Consider the following 15,818-nt stretch of genomic DNA (forward strand, 5'->3'; position numbering starts at 1 on the left):
CCAATGCTACAGTGAGCCTGGTGGGCCCTGTCCTGTGTGTGCCCACTAGCCAGGTGAGCAGGCTTCTAGCCAAGGGGCCCATCTGGGTCCCTGCCTGTCAGTGGGATGTGCTCATGGAGCAAATGTACGTGTTGGGTGTCAGGAAGGTGAAGCTGGCCCTGACTTTGAGGGGACCTGTGGTCATGTATGGATGTGAGAGTTGGACTGTGAAGAAGGCTGAGTGCCGAAGAATTGATGCTTTTGAACTGTGATGTTGGAGAAGATTCTTGAGAGTCCCTTGGACTACAAGGAGATCCAACAAGTCCATTCTGAAGGAGATCAGCCCTGGGATTTTTTTGGAAGGAATGATGCTACAGCTGAAACTCCAGTACTTTGGCCACCTCATGCGAAGAGTTGACTCATTGGAAAAGACTCTGATGCTGGGAGGGATTGGGGGCAGGAGGAGAAGGGGACGACCGAGGATGAGATGGCTGGATGGCATCGCGGACTCGATGGACGTGAGTCTGAGTGAACTCCGGGAGATGGTGATGGACAGGGAGGCCTGGCGTGCTGCAATTCATGGGGTCACAAAGAGTCGGACACGACTGATTGACTGAACTGAACCAAACTGAACTGAACTGAGGCCATTGGGGGCACAGGACTGCTTCCACTAGCAACCACTAGGGGGCACTTCTGGGCTCCTGGCAGCCCTAGGGGTTTTTGCTGAGCACTAGGACACACCAGAACACAAGCATCCTCAGCTGCGGGTGGGGCAGGGCTCCGAGGTCCAGGGCTTCGGCAGTGGGGCCTCCCTGGGGTGGAGTGGACCAGGCTCTTCTGGTAGTCAGTCTGGCCCCAGCTCCACCGGGCTGCTCAGCAGGGCCTCCATCTGCCAGTGCCGCCCTTGGCTGATACCCATGGCTGCTGAGCAGCTGCTCCCGGTGTTTCCTTCCAACCCTGCTGCAGAGCTGCTTGCGGCTAACCGCACCCTTCCCTGACTGGCGGGGGAGAAATAGATGCTAAGTTTGGAGACAAGGCCTCTGTCCGTCAGAAGCTCGGCTGGGACAGCGAGTGCTGGGGGTGCAACCGGCCACCTGTGCAGAGAGGCACAGACCCAGATGCCAGGAGGCAGGCACCTGGCAGAGTGCCGCAGGGCCCCCGTCTCTTCCATGCTGGGGGTGTGCCCAGGGGCTCCAGACTGCACAGCCTCACCATTCCTCCAGAGCAGTGGTTCTTAAGTGGACATTTGGCCGTGTCTGGAGACAGTTTTGGTTGTCATGGTGGGGTCATAGTGCCTGAGGCTGAGGATGCTGTGAAATGCCCTACAGCGCCCAGAGCAGCCCCTGGCCGAGAGCAGGTAGCCTGGACGTGTGAGTGGGACTGCCATCCAGGCCCCTGCTCCTGATGTCATTGATCCTTTCGGGTTGTCTCGAGCTGGCCCAGCCCTGCTGGTCTCCTTAGACCCTTCCCCTCCGGTGCCTTGTTGGGCCTGGACCTGGCGGCAGCCGCCCTGCCTGACTCACGTGCAGACCTTGTCCAGCCTGTGGTTCGGGTGCTCTGGGCCCCAGCTGTGACCTCAGGAGGTGGTTTGGGGGTTTTATTTTTACTCTTTAGCTCCTCCCAGACCGCAGGAGGCTGCCTCTTGCTTCTTCCCTGTGGGGCCTCCACCCTCTCCCAGCTCCTCTGTGTTGGCTCCTGTTCTAGCCCTGGGCACCCCCTGAGAGGGGCACAGAGCGAGGGGCCCGCCTGTGTGATGTGGTTCTGACCTGCAGTTGCTTCCTCTGCAGCGTCTCGGAGCAGTGCTTTGGCAGGAGCACAGCCAGAGGAGAGGCTCCAGGGCTGGAGTGGCTGCCTTTTGGACCCAGGGCAGGCACTGCAGTCAGCTCTGCTCCACGCCTGTCGCTCTGCTGCTGCTTCTGGGGCATGGCCAGGCTCTTCCAGCCTGGGCATTTGTGTCCACACCATGGGCCAAGGAAGGAGCCAGGCAGGTTCAAGTCCTAGGGGAGGATGTGAGGCTGGACGCACAGGGGTGGACACGGTGCACACATACGTGTGCGCCCCTCAAACCCTGCATGTGAATGGCTGTGCTCCCCGCCACCCAGGGGACCACGCAGGCTGGTGAGGGTGACAGAGGGACAAGGCATAGGGCAGAGGGAGGCCTCAACCCCCTGGCCTGGCCATGCCCACTGGACTTACTGAAGAACACTGGAGCCTGGGGGACAGGGAGGCAGAGAATGTTCCTCTCCAGGACTGAGTTTTGGAGAAAGCCCCTGAAGGCCTGAGGCTTCCCTGAGAGCTCAGTTGGTAAAGAATCCACCTGTAACGCAGGAGACCCTGGTTCGATTCCTGGGTCAGAACTGCTGAACAAGGGATAGGCTACCCACTCCAGTATTCTTTGGTTTTCCTTGTGGCTCAGCTGGTAAAGAATCTGCCTGCAGGGCAGGAGACTGGATTTGATCCCTGAGTTGGGAAGATCCCATGGAGAAGGCAAAGGCTACCCACTCCAGTATTCTGGCCTGGAGAATTCTATGGACTGTACAGTCCATGAGGTTGCAAAGAGTTGGACACGACTGAGAAACTTTCACTTTCCTGAAGGGCAGTGGAGTTGCAGCCCCTAGGGTGGGGTGAAGCAGTCCAGACTTGGGACTGGAGGTAGCCTGAGGGTGGGCGCTGGAGGTTGACAGCCCCGCGGCCTGGCTGGGCACCCAGACGCCCTGTTGAATCTTCCTGGCACTGACCTCAGCCCCACAGAGCGCTGCTGGGCAGTGTTTGGATGAGGAGGCTGAGCTGTGGCATTGGGCCCCTCACCTGGGGGTCAGTTGAGCAGTAGGCCTGGGGCTAGAGTTAATCTCTGCAGAGACTTGGCCCGTCACAGAGGCTGGAGTTCTCTCTGTGGGGTGTGGGGCAGCCTGTGTGTATTTCAAGGACCCCTTCTGACTGAGTAGGGAGGGAAGCACTGGAGACCCCAGTGGGGTAGGACCAGGCCTACAGCCCCTTCATTTCAGCTTTGGCAGCGACAGGACTGTCAGGACCTCTTGAAGACAAGAGAAGGGGAAACAACACTTGGGCTGGGGGGGAGTTGTGCCATCTCCTTAGGAGCCTCTTTGCAATGGCCAAGACCCAAGATTAGGGTAAACCGGGTCACTGGCATGAATTATGCATGTGCCATGTGGAGTGTAGGTTGACCAGTGATTTTGGGAAAGTAGGACAGGGATCACCCTGTGACCTGATACCCCACACCCTCACCCACGTGGGCTGGCCTTGCCCTAGTGTAGATGGTCTGCAGTGTGGGGGTGGGAACTGATTCAGCCTAGCTTCCTGCTGAGTGAACCCAGCCTCCCTCTGTGGATAGAGGAAGCCCCAGAGACTACCACAACTGGGGCTCTGGCCTGGAGTCCCCAAGGGCTTGGGACACCAAAGCTGTCACATGAATGGGGAGGGGGTGCATCACCCCATGGTCCTCTGGAACTCAGACCTGGGGCTTCCCCATGAACCCTGCCAAGAGGAGCCTGTTCACTTGTTCTTGTTGGTTTTGTTACTGTGTATTTACAGTTGAATTCTTATTTCTTAATTTTATGGGGCAGGTAGGACTGTATGTCAGAGAAGGCAATGGCAACCCACTCCAGTACTCTTGCCTGGAAAATCCCATGGATGGAGGAGCCTGGTAGGCTGCAGTCCGTGGGGTCGCTAAGAGTCGGATATGACTGAGCAACTTAGTACAGCACTTTCACTTTTTACTTTCATGCATTGGAGAAGGAGATGGCAACCCACTCCAGTGTTTTTGCCTGGAGAATCCCAGGGACGGGGGAGCCTCGTGGGCTGCTGTCAATGGGGTCGCACAGAGTCGGACACGACTGAAGCGACTTAGCAGCAGCAGCAGGACTTATGTGGCTCAACCTGGAGTTCTCAGCTTCTGCTCACCCAACTCACCTCACCTACCCTGAGCCTGTCCCAGAGGCACCAGCCTCAGCACCTCTGCGTGCTGGCCTCAGCCTCTCCTCCTAGTGTCATCATGGCAGTGTAAATGGCCTCAAAATTTAGATTTCCTTTGTCGTTCAGCTTTTTGGTCTTGTCTTGCTTTTTCTTTTGGAAGTTTTTCTATGTGTCACTGACTCAGCCCCAAATATGCTGATAGAACTTGAAAACTCTCCAGTCCAGCTCCTCGAGTGCCTTCTTCAGGTGGAACCGCCCTCCTGAGCCCTGTCTGGGCTGCCCTGGGCCCTCAGTGGCACCAGTAAGGTCTCCCTGGGATACCCTTGGCCTCATAAGCTGGAGCCTCTGTTTCTGGAATGCTGCATGTTCCAGTTTTATTCCAGTGGTTTATTTCCTTTTCTTCATGGAGTACATCCTACAGTAGCTTTCCAAGAGTAGGTGTCCGAGAGACAGTTGGCAGAATAAGAATTATGTTTTTAAACAATAATTGATGTAGGTCTGATTTCTTCTACTACAGACAGAGTGCTAGGTTCTTCACAGGACTGTCTCATTTCACAACAAGTCTATAATGAGCTTTGTCTGATAAGGGAGGACTCTTGAGTGCGCAGATGAGCTTGTCCACAGTCACATGACTGAGAAGCCATGAGTCAGCGCAGACTGTTTGACTCCAAACCTTATTTTTTAAAAAGTGAATCACAGAAAAAGCAAGAGAGTTCCAGAAAAACATCTGCTTCACTGACAGTGTTAAGCCTTTGACTGTGTGGACCACAACAAACTATGGAAAATTCTTAAAGAGATGGGAATACCAGACCACCTTACCTGTCTCCTGAGAAGCCTGTGTGCAGGTCAAGAAGCAACAGTTAGAACCAGACATGGAACAATGGACTGGTTCAAAATTGGGAAAGGAGTACATCAGGGCTGTATATTATCACCCTGCTTATTTAGCTTATATGCAGAGTACATCATGCAAAATGCTGGGCTAGATGAAGCACAAGCTGGAATCAAGATTGCCGGGAGAAATACCAATAACCTCAGATATGCAGATGACACCACCCTTATGGCAGAAAGAGAAGAACTAAAGAGCCTCTTAATGAAAGTGAAAGAGGAGAGTGAAAAAGTTGGCTTAAAACAACATTCAAAAAACTAAGATCATGGCATCCGGTCCCATTGCTTCATGGCAAATAGTTGGGGAAACAATGGAAACAGTGACAGACTTTATTTTTTTGGACTCCAAATCACTGCAGATGGTGACTGCAGCCAAGAAGTTAAAAGATGCTTACTCCTTGAAAGAAAAGCTATGACCAACCTAGACAGCATATTAAAAAGCAGAGACGTTACTTTGCCGACAAAGGTCCATCCAGTCAAAGCTATGGTTTTTCCAGTAGTCGTGTGGATGTGAGAGTTGGACTATAAAGAAAGCTGAATGCTGAAGAATTGATGCTTTTGAACTGTGGTGTTGGAGAAGACTATTGAGAGTCCCATGGAATGCGAGAAGATCAAACCAGTCCATCCTAAAGGAAATGAGCCCTGAATATTCATTGGAAAGACTGTTGCTGAAGCTGAAGCTCCACTACTTTGGCCACCTGATGTGAAGAACTAACTCACTGGAAAAGACCCTGATACTGGGAAAGATTGAAGGTAGGAGGAGAAGAGGACAAGAGATGATGATATGGTTGGATGACATCACTGACTTAATAGACAGGAGTTTGAGCAACATCTGGGAGATGTTGGAAGACAGGGAAGCCTGGCGTGCTTTAGTCCATGGGGTCACAAAGAGTCGGACATGATTGAGTGACTGAACAGTTTTTATATAAATCATGTCAGTGCATATCTACACATGTAAATAGTTTAATAGTTCAACAGTGCTGCTTAAGAGAACAGCAGTTTCTCTTCCTTTCCCCACACCACCTTTCCCAGAAGCAAGTCAGCCTTTTAGATAATTCTTTTGGTATTTAATGTCATGTTTCTAACTTGGTGGGTTTTGGACTTTTTTGAGCAAAACTCAAATATATTTTATATATCACTACCTGGTACACACCCACATCTACAAAATTAAAAAAAAAAAATGCTTAGCCCTCCTAAGCACAGTATGGATGCTCAAGCTGGATTTAGAAAAAGCAGAGGAACCAGAGATCAAATTGCCAACATCTGTTGGATCATCAAAAAAGCAAGAGAGTTCCAGAAAAACATCTACTGCTTTATTGACTATGCCAAAGCTTTTGACTGTGTGAATCATAACAAACTGGAAAATTCTTAAAGAGATGGGAATACCAGACCAACTGACATGCTTCTGAGAAATCTGTATGCGGGTCAAGAAGCAACAGTTAGAACTGGACATGGAACAACAGACCTGGTTCAAAATTGGGAAAGGAGTATGTCAAGGCTGTATATTGTCACCCTGATTATTTAACTTATATGCAGAGTACATCATGGAAAATGCTAGGCTGGATGAAGCACAAGCTGGAATCAAGATTGCCGGGAGAGATACCAATAACCAAGATATACAGATGACACCATCCTTATGGCAAAAAGAGAAGAACTAAAGAGCCTCTTGATAAAGCTGAAAGAGGAGAGTGAAAATGTTCACTTAAAACTCAACATTCAGAAAACGAAGATCATGGCATCTGGTCCCATCACTTCATGGTAAATAGATGGTGAAACAATGGAAACAGTGACAGACTTTATTTTGGGGGGCTCCAAAATTACTATAAATGGTGACTGCAGCCATGAAATTAAAAGATGCTTGCTCCTTGGGAAAAAAGCTATGACCAACCTAGACAGCATGTTTAAAAGCAGAGATAATACTTTGACAACAAAGGTCCATCTAATCAAAGCTATTTTTTTCCCAGTAGTCATGTGTGGATGTGAGAGTTGGACTATAAGGAAAGCTGAGTGCTGAAGAATTGATGCTTTTGAACTGTGGTGTTGGAGAAGACTCAAGTCTCTTGGACTGCAAGGAGATCCAACCAGTTCATCCTAAAGGAAATCAGTCCTGAATATTCATTGGAAGGACTGATGCTGAAGGTGAAACTCCAATACTTTGGCCACCTGATGTGAAGAACTGACTCATTGGAAAAGACCTTGATGCTAGGAAAGTTTGAAGGTGGGAGGAAAAGGGCATGACAGAGGATGAGATGGTTGGATGGCATCACTGACTCAATGGACATGGATCTGAGTAAACTTCGGGAGTTGGTGATGGACAGGGAGGCCTGGCGTGCTGCAGTCCATGGGGTCGCAAAGAGTCTGACGACTGTGTGACTGAACTGAAGCACAGTAATTTCAGACATTTTCTGTTCTAATCAACTTCATTAAGAAATGGTTTTTGTGAACCACTAAATTGAATTCACACTCGCTCATGGGACCTAACTTTCACTCTGGAAAATATGGCACTGAACATACTTGTCTTTGTGGTTCGTTTTCCTTGGAGGTGTCCTCTGCTGTCCCCTCCCGCCCCTCCTCTGACTTGTGAGTTGGGGGCCATGAGTGTGTTCACGTCCCTGTAACCATAAAAAGGAGATACTCACTGCTCTTCCTTCCCAGTTTTTCTTTTCCCCAGAAGCATTAATTGTCTTATTTTTATTCTTTTCGGTTGCTTTAGTTTTCTGTGTCCTCATCACAATGTCAACACCAAGTTCTCAGCCCACCTCTCAGAGCAGCTGAGCTTCACTCACCTTGAGGTGAGGTCTCTCCTGGACCTGTCCAGCTGGCTGCTTGCCTATCGCCTCTGGGCCCGGCTTTCACCTTGGGGATTCTCTCAAACTCTCTGCTCCCCTGACCCCTCGTGTTCACTTACATTTTTAAATTCTTTTTCCTTCCTTCATTTTGAAAGAGCATATCCTCCATGGTGGATGGTAATTTAGTTGCTAAGTTGTGTCTAAGTCTTGCAACCCTATGGACTGTAGACCACCAGGCTCCTCTGCCCATGGGATTCTCCAGGCAAGCATATTGGAGTGGGTTGCCATTTCCTTCTCCAGGGGATCTTCCCAGCCCAGGAATCAAACTCAGATCTCCTGTGCTGTAGGCAGATTCTTTACCAACTGAGCTATGAGGGAAGCCCACATCCTCCATAGTTTCCTCCACAAAAAACTTTGTAAATCTGCACATGGCTTTATTGCATCCTGTTTCTTGGTTGACAGTTTGGGTGGATATGGAATTCTAGGCTGGAAATTATTTCCTGCCAAGCTCTGCAGACGTCACTCTCTCATATTCCCATTCTCAGTGTTGAGAAAAGTGCACCCGTTTTGGCTCCAGAGCTGATGTGACTTTTTCAAAGCTCCTCTTTCCTCACTGGTGTGAACTCACCCACGATATGTGCTTTGGTGTGGGTCTGTTTCTGCCCTGCGGGAGCCTAATTCTATCTGCAAACACCTAACCCTCCATCAGTTTTAGGACATTTTCTTGAACTGTTTTGTCATTTCCTTCCCTCTATTTCTTTTCTTCTGAAACTCCTGTTTTTTGGATCACTTTCTATATTCTATCTCATTGGCACTCTCAACATTTTCTTCTAACACAGGTAATGAATGTTTTCTTTTCTGTTACTTTGTTCTTCATTTCTAAGACCCCTTTGTTTTCTGTGTGTCTGTTTCGTGGGTGTGGTCAGGTCGCTTCTGTGAGGATACTGATGCTGTGGATTTCCTCCTCCCCCTCCCCCACCAAGTCCTGTTTGCACTTCTTCCCAGTTCATCGTCTGTCTGTGGACTGGAGCTTCTGCTTCCCATGGCAGTGGGCTTCCTCTGGTGGCACTTGGCTGTGTGCTTATGTCTGAGAGTGGTCTACAAACTGAGACCCCCAGCAGTGGCTCTTAAGTGCCCTCCACTCCACTTCTGGTGGAAGCCAGGACGCTGGGGTCTATGGCTGATTCCAGGAAGGTTGCCAACTTCAGCAAATAAAAGTACAGGTCTCCCAGTTAGATCTGAATATCAGATAAATACATTTCTCAGTAAAAGTATGTCCCATGTGGTGTTTACCTGGCAGTCCTAATTGCAGACCTGTGGCAGGAAATTGATGAGAGCTCACCATGTCTCTTCATGGCAGAGGCCATGGGAGGAGTTGGGAGGGCGCAAAGGGCTTTGCTGGCCAAAGATGGACCACAGGAGGCGGGTAGCCCCACTGGACTGAAGCATATGACATGTGTTGAAGCCCATTCTCTGGGCAGCCATGGAGAACGAGGCCCAAGTCCCAGGGTCTCCAGATGCTTGACTGGAGGCATTCTCTGAGTGTTTTAGTGTAACTCCCTGTCTTCCTGGAAACCAAAGCAGTCTGTATGATTAAAAAGCTAAAAGAAAAAAAGCTAGAGAATGTGAGAATTCCAGAAAGAAAAGAGAAACTGAGTTCCTAACAACAACGTAGAGCTTTCCAGGTGGCTCAGTGGTAAAGAATCTGTGTGCCAAGCAGGAGATGTGGGTTTGATCCCCGGGTTGGAAAGAGTCCCTAGAGAAGGAAATGGCAACCCACTCCACTTTTCTTGCTGGGAAGTCTCATGGACAGAGGAGCCTGGTGGTCTACAATCCATGGGGTTGCGGAGTTGAATGCAACCTAGCTACAGCAATGCAACCTAGAACAAACAGCTATGCCTTAGAAGTGTTCACCCTTTAAAAGAAAGTCTTTTTTTTTGAAGAATCCACAGTTTAAAAAAGAACAAAACACCCGAGACAGTGGTTGATCTTTGGATAAGAAAGAGAGAGATGTGAATTCTGGCAGAGAGCAAATATTGCCAAGAAGACTTCATGTCATAGAAACATTCCTTTAATACTGTTTAAATGTCAGGGTGGAAAATGTGGAGTTTAACAATCTCTATTATAAAAGTTTAGGTAGTGTTTTTAATCAGGATGAATTCTTGAACAAATTAGACTATTATTGTTATTTAGTGGCTAAGTTGTGTCCGACTGTAGTCCACCTGGCTCCTCTGTCCATGGGATTTTCCAGGCAAGAATACTGGAGTGGGTTGCCATTTCCTTCTCCAAGGGATCATCTGGACCAGGGACTGAACCTGTGTCTCCTTCATTGGCAGGCAGATTCTTTACTACTGAGCCACCAGGACAAGCCCCCAAATTAGACTGGTTCCATAATTTTGACTTAAAACAACTATATATCTTTCTCCTGAGACATAACACTGAAAAGATAATGTAGCATTGTGGAAGAATTAGGTTTGTTTATGTATGCAAAGCTTAATTAAACTTTCCTACATTTCTTAGTCTGGTTTTTTGGGTCAGATAAGTTATTTTTTTCCAAGAACTATTTAAGGTCATAAAAATGTAAACATATGTGTTTCAGTTCAGTTCAGTCATGTCCAACTCTGTGTGACCCCATGGACTACAGCATGCCAAGCTTCCCTGTCCAGCCCCAACTTCCGGAGCTTGCTCTAACTCATGTCCATCAAGTCGGTGATGCCATCCAACCACCTCATCCTCTGTCGTCCCCTTCTCCTGCCTTCAATCTTTCCCAGCATCAGGATCTTTTCCAGAGTCAGTTATTCACATCAGGTGGCCAAAGGATTGGAATTTCAGCTTTAGCATCAGTCTTTCCAATGAATATTGAGGACTGATTTCCTTTAGGATGGACCGGTTTGGTTTCCTTGCAATCCAAGGAACTCTCAAGAGTCTTCTCTAACACCACGGTTTGAAAGTATCAATTCTTCAGCACCCAACTTTCTTTATAGTCCAACTCTCAGATCCACATATGACTACTGGAAAAACTATAGCTTTGACTGGATGGACCTTTGTTGGCAAAGTAATGTCTCTCCTTTCTAATATGCTGCTTAGGTTGGTCATAGCTTTTCTTCCAAGGAGCAAGCGTCTTTTAATTTCATGGCTGTACTCAACATCTGCAGTGATTTTGGAGCCCAAGAAAATAGTCTTTCACTGTTTCCATTGTTTCCCCATCTATTTGCCATGAAGTGATGGGACTAGATGCCATGATCTTAGTTTTTTAAATGTTGTTTTAAGCCAACTTTTTCACTCTCCTCTTTGACTTTCATCAAGAGGCTCTTTAGTTCTTCTTCGCTTTCTGCTATAAGGGTGGTGTCATCTGCATGTCTGAGCTTATTGGTATTTCTCCCGGCAATCTTGATTCTAGCTTTTACTTCATCCAGCCCAGCATTTCACATGTTGTACTCTGAATATAAGTTAAATAAGCGGGGTGACAATATACAGCTTTGACGTACTCCTTTCCCAATTTTGAACCAGTCTGTTGTTCCATGTCTGGCTCTAACTGTTGCTTTGTGACCTGCATACAGATTTCTCAGGAGGCAGGTAAGGTGGTCTGGTATTGTGTTTAACTATATTTGATTAAATTAACTGATCTTGGGCTTCCCTGGTGGCCGAGTGGTTAAGAGTCCACTGTACAAGGCAAGGGTCACAAGTTCAGGCCCTGGTCCAGGAAGGTCCTACATGCCACAGGGCAGCTGAGCTCACATGCCACAACTCCCGAGCCTGCTTGCCCTAGAACCTGTGCTCCACAACAGGAGAAGCCACCACAAGAAGAAGCTTGCCTTCTGACTAGAGAGTAGCCCTCACTTGCCAGAACTAGAGAAAGCACACACAAGGGAACAAAGACCCCGCACAGCCAAAAATAAATATTTTTTTAAAAGAAAAGTACTGGGGTTCCTATACCCCACTTCCTCTTGGGAAAAAAAACAACCCACAGCTGATCTCTTTTACTTATTATTTTTGACTGCACTGGGTCTTTGTTGCTTTGTGTGGACTTTCTCCAGGTGTGGCGAGCAGGGACTACTCTTTGTTGCGGTGTTGGGGCTTCTCATTGTGGTGGCTTCTCTTGCTGCTGAGAAAAGGCTCTGGGCTCCTGGGCTTTAGTTGTGGCACACACTCAGTTGTTGTGGCTCACAGGCCCTAGAGTGCTCAGGCTTCAGCTGTTGCAGCACGTGGGTTCTGTATTTGTGGCTGGAGGCTCTAGAACAGAGGCACAGTAATTGTGGCACATGGGCTTACTTGCTCTACCACATGTGGAATCTTCCTTAGACTAGGAGTCAAATCCATGTCCCCTGATTTGACAGGTGGATTCTTATCCATTGCACCACCAGGGAAGTCTGAGCTGATCTGGTTTATAAAGGATTTGTTCAAGTAAACCTGAGACACGCTCTGAACTACTTGCATTTCATTGTGCTACCTGCCTCTCACCTCTGGTACATGGTTACTACGGATGTCAGAACCCCTCCCTGTACACAAACCCCTTGGCCTTGTGGTCCTGCTTTGGTCCCCCCACCAAAGCCAGGGGCTGTCTCTCTCCCCAGGAGTCTGGGCTGTGACCTGCTTTGACCAGTCAGAAGCATCAGATGCTTTTGAGCTTCGTCCTTCAGGCTCCCAGCAGCTTCTGTCAGGAAGGAAGACTGGTTTAGACTGCTGAGTGACAAGAGGCCACGTGGACAGAGGACCCAGCCTGTGGCCACACCAAGACCCCAGTTTCTGGAGAGAAGCACGTGGATCGTCCAGGCCCTGTCAAGCCATCCCAGCTTTGCCATGTGGAGCTAGGACTCCTGACCCACAGAATCGTGGGCAGTAGAGGACAACACACTCTAGTACTCTTGCCTGGAAAATCTCATGGACAGAGGAGCCTGGTAGGCTACAGTCCATGGGGTCGTGAAGAGTCGGACACGACTGAAATGACTTAGCAGCAGCAGCAGAGGACAACAACATCAGCCCTGCACCCCGCTGTGCTCAGTGTGGGTGAGAGCCACGATTCTGTTCTGTCTTCACCTCAACCTTGGGGATTCTCCTGCCTGGAAAAGCTGTGCTTATGTCTAGTCACTTGTTCCTGTGGGTGTCGACATGAATGGTTACTTCCTCCTCTGGGTCACAGTCCAGTACCCCTGGACTTTGTTGCTCCTCTGGTTCCAGCTTTGGGCCCTGTGACCTTTGACACCCCCATCATTAGTTTTGGGTTGTTTTTTTATCTTTTAGCACATCCTTCCTTTTTGGCACATCCTTCCTTTTTGGCACTATAGACTTCTTTTGTGTATTTCTTCACACAGCCCTAAAATCAGACATTTCTCCAAGGAGCCCTGGTTCCTGTTCTTAGAAAATAGTCTTAGAAACCAAGATCTGGAGCTGGGTGTGCACACAGCTGTGGGCCCTTCTCAGATGGCAGTTGACCATGTGTTCACACAGAGGAAACCGCTGCCACAAGCATCCACCAGTTTTTGTTAGGCTGAACACGAGTTCATAGCAGCATCTCCAGTTGTGATCCAGAACTTGTGGTTCATCCCATCCCCTCTCTTGCTTTTCCATAACCTCTTATCTAATTGTTTAGTCCACATCCTATAGGCAGTAGTGGAGCTGATAAACCATAGCCAGCAGGAAACAGCTTTGCCAGCTCAAGCTCAGTGCTGTGTGGAGGCCTCTCTTCCTTTAGTCACAGGCTCTGATCACTCCTGAGGCTGCTCAGGCTGGCGCTCGCACTCCCCTCACGTGATGTTACTCCATGTATGACTTAGCAGGTTTCTTGGCCACATTTTGGTTTCCTGATCTCCTGTGTGAGTTTTTTAGACTTTTCACACATTAAGGTTCCCTCTTTGTACCATGCAGTTCATTGGATCTTGATAAATGCATGGTGCCATGTGTCCCCTGATTGTGGGCCATGCAGAACAGTTCCTGTTTCCTGTTCTCCTGCTTGGAGAAACCCCCTGTGCTCTACCATTCGTCCCTCCCCCAGCTGTGGTTGTGTTGCTTATGCTGCAAATATCTGGATCTTTTCTAAAGATATTGAGATTATTAAGACATCTCTTGTAGGCTATGCTGGAAAACTCATATAACACAGGACATGGTCTTGCAAATTGCTCTCCATACACTGATGTCCCCTAGAAGCAGCCTTGGATAGAACCTTCATGAAATTATATACAGGAGACCACTCTCTGGTCCTGAGTAAAAAACATTTTTAACACAGGAGGTAAAGTTAAACACTATGTTCACAATTGCATGAGCGTGTGTCCCACAGATCTCCCTGTCGTCTGGAAGCTCCCTTTTATCCCTCCAACACAGGGTTGAATAGTGACTGTCACTATTCACACAGTCACTATTCAAGTGACTTTTTTAAAAATTTATTTATTTATTTGGCAGGTCTGATTTCCTTTAGGATGGGCTGGTTTGATCTCCTTGCAGTCCAAGGGACTCTCAAGAGTCTTCTCCAGCATCAGTGTTCAAAAGCATCAGTTCTTTGGCAATCAGCCTTCTTTATGGTCCAACTCTCATATCGATACATGACTACTGGAAAAGCCATAGCTTTGACTAAACAGACCTTTGTCAGGAAAGTGATGTCTCTGCTTTTTAATATGCTGTCTCGGTTTGTCATGGCTTTTGTTCCAAGGAGCAAGCGTCTTTTAATTTCATGGCTGCAGTCATCACCTGCAGTGAATTTTGAGCCCACGAAAATAAAATCTGCCACTCTTCCCCATCTATTTGCCATGAAGTGATGGGACCGGATGCCATGATGTTTTTTGTTTTCTTATGCTTAGTTTTAAGCCAGCTTTCTCACTCTCCTTTCCATGAATCAAAGTAAATTGGACATGGTCAAGCAGAAAATAGCAAGAATGAACATCAACATCTTAGGAATTGGTGAACTAAAATGGAGAGAAATGGGAGAATTCCATTCAGATGACCATTATATCTACTACTGTGGGCAAGAATCCCTTAGAAGAAGAGGAGTAGCCCTCATAGTCAACAAGAGTCTGAAATTCATTACTTGGGTGCACTCTCAAAAATGACAGAATGATCTCAGTTCGTTTCCAAGGCAAACTGTTCAACATTACTTTAATCTAAGTCTATACCCCAACCACTGATACTGAAGAAGCTGAAGTTGAATGGTTCTGTGAAGACCTACAACACCTTCTAGAACTAACACCAGAAATAGATACCCTTTTCATCACAGGGGACTGGAATGCAAAAGTAGGAAGTCAAGAGATACTTGGCAAGTTTGGCCTTGGAGTACAAAATGAAGCAAGGCAAAGGCTAACAGTTTTGTCAAGAGAACACACTGGTCATAGCAAACACCCTTTTCCAACAACCCAAGAGATGGCTCTATACCTGGACTTCACCAAATGGTCAATACCGAAATCAGATTGATTATGTTCTTTGCAGCCAAAGTTGGAGCAACTCTATACAGTCAGTAAAAACAAGACTTGAAGCTGACTGTGGCTCAGATCATGAGCTCCTTATTGCAAAATTCAGGCTTAAATTGAAGAAAGTAGGGAAAACCAGTAGGCCATTAAGGTATGACCTAAATCAAGTCCCTTATGATTATACAGTGGAGGTGACAAACAGGTTTAAGGGATTAGATCTGGTGGACAGACTGCCTGAAGAACTATGGACAGATGTTTGTAGCATTGTTCAGGAAGCAGTGACCAAAACCATCCCAAAGAAAAGGAAATGCAAGAAGGCAAAGTGGTCATCTGAGGAGGGTTTACAAATAGCTGAGAAAAGAAGAGAAGCAAAAGGCAAGGGAGAAAGGGAAAGATACATCCAACTGAATGTAGAGTTCCAGAGAATAACAGAGATAGGAAGGTCTTCTTAAGTGAGCAATATAAAGAAATAGAGGAAAACAATAAAATGGAAAAGGCGAGCGATCTCTTCAAGAAAATTGGAGATATCAAGGGAACATTTCATGCAAGGATGGGGATGATAAAAAACAGAAAGAGTAAGGACCTGACAGAAGCAAAAGAGATTAAGAAGGGGTGGCAAGAATACATAGAAGAACTGTATAAAAAATGTCTTAATGACCCAGATAACCACAATGGTATGGTCACTCACCTAGAGTCAGACATCCTGGACTATGAAGTCAAATGGGTCTTCAGAAGCATTATTGTGAACAAAGCTAGTGGAGGTGATGGAAATCCAGCTGAGCAATTTAAAATCCTAAGTGATGATGCTGTTAAAGTGCTGCACCCATATCAGCAAATT

This window comes from Ovis canadensis, chromosome 12 (genome assembly GCF_042477335.2).
Source record: "Ovis canadensis isolate MfBH-ARS-UI-01 breed Bighorn chromosome 12, ARS-UI_OviCan_v2, whole genome shotgun sequence".
In the NCBI taxonomy this organism is placed as follows: Eukaryota; Metazoa; Chordata; class Mammalia; order Artiodactyla; family Bovidae; genus Ovis; species Ovis canadensis.